General features: G+C 44.6%; 1 pseudogene; it reads left to right on the top strand.

Annotated features, from left to right (window-relative positions):
• Positions 1-107, top strand: part of LOC116887871 — a 13,727-nt pseudogene extending 13,620 nt beyond the window's left edge.
• Positions 108-6,704: the final 6,597 nt, after the last annotated feature.

Here is a 6,704-nt window from a genome sequence, read left to right as displayed (position 1 = left end):
CCACCACTAGATGGCGCTGGCTTCCCACTGCGCCCCACGTGAAGCGCCAAGTCATCAAGATGCCAGCCGCCGCGCGTGTCCCGCCCCCTTCTCAGCAGGGAAGTTAACTGTGAGCATGCAAGAGTGCCTTGGTGCCCGGTCTTTGCCCATTCGGGGCGTGCCTGATGAGGTCATGAGAAAGCAACCAATCAGGTGTGGATGCGCGCGAGAGGGTTAAATAGGCGTGCCTGGCCGGTGCGCGGGGCTTTCTTTTCTAAGATTAATAAAGTTGATCACAGTAAGGATTTCTATATGTCCACGTGCTTCTTGCCGGCGGGAGGTCGCACGTGGGACAGGGGGAGGGTGGTAATGGGGGAGGATATGGAGGTGAAGCCCATATAGAAGGGGATGGTGAGGGGTTAGGGGGATGTTGGCCCAGAAACTGGGAAGGGAAATAACAATCGAAATGTAAATGAGAAGTACTCAAATTAATAAAGATTTAAAAAAATGTATTTATTTGAGAAATATATACAACCACCCAGAAAAAAAATATAAAAAAAAGAATAACTAAACAGTAGGGATAAGCCTACCCAATTTCAAGACACTGTACAGTTGGAAAAAAAGAAACCAATAAAGGTTTTCAATTTTGGTTATCTCCCACTAATGTTTGTCTGAGGGTCTCTGCATCTCCTCCCATCAGCTGCTGGAGGATGTGTCTCTGATCATGATTGTGCTAGGTGCCTATGTATTGAGTATAGCAGAATATCATTAGGAGTAATATCTTTGATTTTGTTGTTGTTGTTCGTCTTAGTCAGGGTTTCTCTTCCTACACAAACATCATGAACAAGTAGCAAATTGTGGAGGAAAGTGTTTATTCAGCTTACTTCCATACTGCTGTGGAAGGAACTCAGGTCTGGATTTCAAGCAGGTGAGGAAGCAGGAGCTGATTCAGAGGCCATGAAGGGATGTTTCTTACTGGTTTTCTTCTTCTGGCTTGCTCAGCTTGCTTTCTCGTAGAACCCAAGACCACCAGCCCACAGATGGCACCACCCACAATGGCCTGGGTCCTCACAACTTGACCACTAGTTGAGAAAATGCCTTAGAGCTGGGTCTCTAGAAGACATTTCCACAACTGAGGCTCCTTTTCTGTGATAACTCCAGCTTGTGTCTTGTTGACACACTAAACTAGCCAGTACAATTGTTGTTTTTGTTACTATCCTAGGTCTCTGGGTTGTACATATTTCAGCATGAGTTTTCTTTCAAGCCTCAAATTATATCAGTCATTGGTTGGTGACTCCCACAAATTCTCAACCTACACTGCCCCAGCACATCTTACAGCAAGAGAAGTTGTGGGTCAAAGGCTTTGTGTCTGGGTTGGTATCCCACTGCCACCACTGAATTTGTCTGGTAACAGAAGATGGCTGGTTCAGGTTTCATATTCTCCATTACTAGGAATCCTCCCTAGGTTCATCATTATGAAATCCTGGGAATTTCTACTGCAATTGGTTTCTACATTGCCTCCCAAATGCTGTCTATTCTGGTTGTTTCTCTGTATTCTCTTCTTCAAATCACCATCTTCCCCCCATGTCTTCATTCCCACCAAGTCCCAGTCCACATACAAAATATATTCTATTTTCCTTACTCAGGGAAATCCATGCATCACCCTTAGTGCCATTCTTGTTACTTAGCCTTTTTATGTCTGTGCATTGTAGTCTATCAGTCATTTACTTAAAAGCTGATATTTTCTTATAATTGAGTACACACCATATCTGACTTTCAGGGACTGAGTTACCTCACTCAGGATGATTCTTTCCTAGATCCATTCATTTCAGTGCAAAATTTATAATGTCAATCTTTTTAATAGCTGAGTAATACTTAATTGTGTAGATGGATCATGTTTTTTATCCATTTTTCAGTTGAGGGATATATAGGTTGTTCCCAGTTCTTGACTATTACAAATAAAGGTTCTATGAGCATAGTTGAGCAATGGCTCTTGTGTTATGATGGAGCATCTTTTGGGTATATGGCTGGGAATGTTAAAGCTGTTGGTGTTGGTGTTGGTATTGAATTAGGTGTTGTTATAGGTGTTGAGATAGATTGACTCCCAATTTCCTGAGGAACCGCCATTTTTTTTGGTGCAGCAAACTTTATTGATGGTATTCAAGAGGGAAGGGAGGCCTCCCTAGGCCCCTCCTGTTATTATGGGGTCTGGGATGGAATTGTGAGGGAGATGCTCAGTGTTGGGGACTGAGTTGGGATGGGGACTCCTCGGCAACTGAGAGCCTCTCGCTTTCTCTCCATATCCTTGCTGGGATGGGGTGGGTGGTCCAGGGTTTCTTATTCCTTGGAGGCCATGTGGGCCATGAGGTCCACCACCCTGTTGCTGTAGCCATATTCATTGTCATGCCAGGAAATGAGCTTTACAAAGTTGTCATTGAGAACAATGCCAGCCCCAGAATCAAAGGTGGAAGAGTGGGAGTTGCTGTTGAAGTCACAGGAGACAACCTGGTCCTCAGTGTAGCCAGGATGCCATATTGGGCCCGCAGATGCCTGCTTCACCTTGAATCTTGATACACTTACTTGGAGGGTTTCTCCAGGCATCCTGATCCACAATAGATACATTTGGGTAGGAAACACAGGAAGGCCATGCCAGTGAGTTTCCCATTCAGCTCTGGGATGACCTTGCCCACAGCCTTGACAGCACCAGTGGATGCAGGGATAATGTTCTGGGCTGCCCCACGGTCATCATGCCACAGCTTTCCAGAGGGGCCATCCAGTATTCTGAGTGGCAGTGATGGCATGGACTGTGGTCATGAGCTCTTCCACAGTGCCAAAGTTGTTATGGATGACCTTGGCTGGGGTGGGGGTAGGGTTCGCAGTTGATGGTGCAGGATGCATTGCTGACAATCTTGAAGGAGTTGTCATATTTCTCATGGTTTACACCCATCACAAACATGGGGGCATCAGCTGAAGGGGTGGAGGTGATGACCCTTTTGGCCCCACCCTTCAAGTGAGCCCCAGCCTTCTCCATGGTGGTGAAGACGCCAGTAGACTCCATGACATACTCAGCACCAGTGTCACCCCACTTGATGTTAGCGGGATCTCGCTCCTGGAAGATGGTGATGGTCTTCCCATTGATGACAAGCTTCCCATTCTCAGCCATGACTGTGCCGTTGAACTTGCCATGGGTAAAGTCATACTGGAACATGTAGACCATGTAGTTGTGGTCAATGAAGGGGTCATTGATAGAAACAATGTCCACTTTGCCAGATGCAGAACAGAAGGCATCCCTGGTAACCAGGCGCTCAATACGGCCAAATCCGTTCACACCGACCTTCACCATCTTTTCTATAAGACGAGGCTGGCACTGCACAAGAAGATACAGCTGTCTCTGGAACAGGGAGGAGCAGAGAGCCAAAACCACCATTTTATATTCATAGAGGCTGTGTACATTTGTCCTCATACCAGAAATGGAAGAGTTTTCCCCTGGTTCAACATCCTACTTCCATGATCTTACATTTGTGTTTTTGAACTTAGCCATTCTGACAGGTGTAATACGGACTCTTAATGTTGTTTTGATTTGCATTCTCCTGATGGCTAAGGGCGGCTAATATTTCTATATGGAGTCATCAGCCACTTGGAATTGCTATTGATAAGTTTCTGTTTAGATCTGTATAATATTTTTTAATTGGGATTTTTTTTGGTTGTTCATGTCTAGTTTCTTTATATATTCTACATATTAGCCCTCTGTCACATTTGGAGTTGGTGACAATCTTTTTCAATTATGTAGGCTGCCATTTTGTCCCATTGATAGTGTCCTTTGACTGCCAGAAGTTTTCAGTTTCACAGGGTCTCATTTATTAATTGTTGATCTCAGTGCCTCTACTATTTGACTTCTGTTTTAGAAGTTGTCTCCTCTGCCAATATTCTCGAAGTCATATTGAAGTGGAAATTTCTGGTTTTGTTGGAGACTCAGTTGTGTCACATGATGTTTTTCTGGAAGCTGTATTATGAGAGGATATTTTGCTGAAGCAGACATGTGAGAGGCTGTTTTGCTGAGAAGAGACACACATGTGGTGCTTTGCTGGAAGCTGTCTGGTGAAAGGACATGTGATGTTGTGCTGTAGTGGATACTAGAAAGGATGTGTGATGTTTGGAAAGAATATAACAACAAAGGAAATGGATGCTGCTCTTGCATTGTTTCACCTTACAACTCGTTGCTAGTCAGTCTATGCTGATCTTCACTTGCTGTGGCTTCATAGAAACAAACCAAAGACCTTCTGATAATATTCCAGCTGCTTTTGGAGAGGGGTCAATGAGGGGGAAAATAACCATATGGGGGAGGGGGAGGGAATGGGGGGCTTATGGACAGGAAAGCAGGAAGGGAATAACATTTTAAATGTAAATAAAACACTGTTGTTAGGACAAAATGGCAACCAACAGATTGGGAAAAGATCTTTACCAATCCTACAACTGATAGGGGGTTATATCCAAAATATACAAAGAACTCAAGAAGTTAGACTGCAGGGAGACAAATAACCCTATTAAAAATGGGGTTCAGAGCTAAACACAGAATTCACATCTGAGGAATGCCGAATGGCTGAGAAAGACCTAAAGAAATGTTCAACATCTTTAGTCATAAGTGAAATGCAAATCAAAACAACCCTGAGATTTCACCTCATACCAGTGAGAATGGCTTAGATCAAAAACTCAGGTGACAGAAGATGCTGGTGAGGATGTGAAAAAAGAGTAATACTCCTCCATTGTTGGTGGGATTGCAGACTGGTACAACCATTCTGGAAATCAGTCTTGAGGTTCCTCAGAAAATTGGACATTGAACTACCTGAGGACCCAGCTACTCCTCTCTTGGGCATATACCCAAAAGATGCCCCAACATATAACAAGGACACATGCTCCACTATGTACATAGCAGCCTTATTTCTAATAGCCAGAAGCTGGAAAGAGCCCAGATGCCCTTCAACAGAGGAATGGATACAGAAAACGGGGTACACCTACACAATGGAATTTTACTCAGCTATCAAAAACAATGACTTTATGAAATTCATAGGCAAATGGATGGAACTGGAAAATATCATCCTGAGTGAGGTAACCCAATCACAGAAAAACACACATGGTATGCACTCATTGATATGTGGCTATTAGCCCAAATGCTCGAATTACCCTAGATGCACAGAACACATGAAACTCAAGAAGGATGACCAAAATGTGAATGCCTCACTCCTTCTTTAAAAGGGGAACAAGAATATCCTTGGGAGGAAATAGGGAAGCAAAGTTTAGAACAGAGGCAGAAGGAACACCCATTCAGAGCCTGCCCCCACATTTGACCCATACATATACAGCCACCAAACTAGATAAGATGGATGAAGCAAAGAAGTGCAGGCTGACAGGAATCAGATATAGATCTCTCCTGAGAGACACAGCCAGAATATGGCAAATACATAGGCAAATGCCAGCAGCAAACCACTGAACTGAGAACGGGACACCCGTTGAAGGAATCAGAGAAAGGACTGAAAGAGCTTGAAGGGGTTTGAGCTCCCATATGAACAACAATGCCAACCAACCAGAGCTTCCAGAGACTAAGCTGTAAGATCTCTGAAAGGAGACCCTCACTCAAGTCTTGGGAAGTCACAGACCCCAGACACACGAGAGACCAGTCTTGATGCAATAAGCAGAGGCAAGGGATATTCTATTCAAAGGTAAAACATCAGCCACTCTACCACAGTTTAAGTCCTTGGTTGAGTGATAATTGTTAGTTCCCGGCTGGCTATAATGGTATGTTCCAGGCAGAACGGCACTAAGCCACACATCTTTCAGCATCAGGTACTGGTGCACTGAGACAGTTCTTAAGCTCCACATACACAGTCTGCAGATATGCATACACATGGCTTCACCCAGCCATTTCAGCCCACGGAAGTCATTTTGGAGAGCAAATTTCTCAAGAGCAAGGGATAGGGGCAGTCAGGGATGACCATGAACTAGTGGGTTACTTGGCCCACGCCAAGGTCCAGTGTTCTTCGGGCAGCCCATAAGTGTTGTTTGTTGCCAGTAGCCCCTGGTACTCAAGGTCTTTTGCTGGACACTAGCCCATTTGAGTGTAGGAGTACAGAGTGTTGGGTCCCCATATTCACGAAACAACTGGACGGGCTTCCCTTCTATCTTCAAGCATAGCCAGCATTCTAGGACCGAGAGGCTTGCCTTCGGGGCCACTGGAGGGGCCCCTCTTGTTCTTTCTGGGGCAGTCCCTGATCCAGTGTCCTTTTTCTTTGCATTAGGCACACTGATCTTTAGCCAGGAATTCTCTTCTGTTGCCAGGTACTGTCTTCCTAGGTTCCCTAACTACTGTGGCCAGTATATGTTTCTCTCTTGTCTTTTATCTCTCTTTAGCTCTCTACCTTCCTTTTCTTTTTGTCTCTTTTCTTCCCTAGCTTCCTGCTCCTTTTACCTTCTTTTTCTTTCTCTTCCTTAGTCTCTCTGTTATATAACCTTACTTTTTCTGCACTAACTCTCTCAGCAACTTATCTTAACCCCTCAAGTTTCTGAAACTTTTTCTTACCTTAGCCAAATTGGTGGGGCATTTTTCAGCCCCTCAGAGACCCACCATTGGAGTCTGACTGTAGACCTGGCACTCCCTACCTTCAGACATATTGAAATCAACAGGCAAGTGAGGGGCCTTCCATCCGTGTCTGGAACATCTTTTTCTGGCC

This window comes from Rattus rattus, chromosome X (genome assembly GCF_011064425.1).
Source record: "Rattus rattus isolate New Zealand chromosome X, Rrattus_CSIRO_v1, whole genome shotgun sequence".
NCBI lineage: Eukaryota > Metazoa > Chordata > Mammalia > Rodentia > Muridae > Rattus > Rattus rattus.
The sequence above is the reverse complement of the archived record's forward strand: the minus strand, read 5'-3'. Positions and strand labels throughout refer to the sequence as shown.